This window comes from Mastomys coucha, chromosome X (genome assembly GCF_008632895.1).
Source record: "Mastomys coucha isolate ucsf_1 chromosome X, UCSF_Mcou_1, whole genome shotgun sequence".
Taxonomy (NCBI): domain Eukaryota; kingdom Metazoa; phylum Chordata; class Mammalia; order Rodentia; family Muridae; genus Mastomys; species Mastomys coucha.
The window spans coordinates 65,116,251-65,117,458 of NC_045030.1; positions in this window are offsets into that span (position 1 = coordinate 65,116,251).

Consider the following 1,208-nt stretch of genomic DNA (forward strand, 5'->3'; position numbering starts at 1 on the left):
CAGAGAAACCCTGTCTCGAAAAATAAAAAAAGAAAAAAAAAAAAGAAAGAAAAAGAAAAGCAGGTCTGGCCCCGCCCCTTGGGTCTTGCCAAGGACTCTGTAAGACCTGCTTTCCATGTGCCTGCTACCATCTGCCACGCCTACACTTGGTGCGCTCTCTAGCAGGGCTTCTGAGCTCTGCCCACCACAGGCCTTGCTTGGCTGCTCACCACAGCCATGAGGAAAGCAGCTTTCACCCTGTCTGAGAAGCTGTTTTCCCGCACCCATGCTGCCTGCCTCAAGAAGAGTAAGCAAATTGCTGGGATATGCAGCACAATACTTGGGTTCTTCCACACACACCCCCTCTGCCCACCACAGGGCTTCAAGTTCTGGAAGCACTGGGCCTAGGCTTCTGCCTGCTGGGAGGAGGAAGCCCCAGCACAGTAGAAGTAAACGCTGTGTTCCCTCCACCACAGCAGCTATTCAGCTGTGCTTTGGCCCTGCACTCCCTGGGGCACATGCCATTAAGTCTCCTAGTGATCCTTGCTCTAGGCTGCAGGCTGTGCACCCATTCTACCACTGAGCTCCCACCTGGTGCATCAACTTAGGCGCTTGCAAGCCTGCCTGTCCCTCCCTCCACTGTCTAGCCATTCCCAAGGCTTGCTTTGTGCTTAGTTTGTGTCACAGGCCTGAATTCACCTGGTCGTACTTTCTGTGCTCACGGTCTCATGGCACAGCTGGCAGCTCTCTGATTCTTTCCATTCTGGTCCACACCAACTCTAAGCTAAGTGTTTCTCTACTAATACAAAGCCAAATGCTTCCCTGCTAATGGAGTATGTGTTTTTCTCTACTTACACAACCCGTCAAAGTTACTTAAGATTTTCCTTTCCTATCCAGTCTTGATAAATAATGATTTTTACTCCTGCCATTAAATTATGGTGTATTCTATTCAACTATACCAATCGTTATATCCCTCTATCTTGTCAGAAGTCTGCTAATTATTAATATATTTAAGTTTATGACAGAATCTCTCAAAGTCTTTAACAATTTATCCCACAAGGTTTCAGAAGATTTGGACACTTGTTCAAGAGGCTGCCTGGATGGTGTTATGATAACCAGTGAGAAACACAATGGATACGACTGGATATCCTGAAAATTAAATGACTTATATTGTCTAAATCAAGGTTAGTAATTTCTCACGTGACACATATCTATTCCACAGAAAAAAA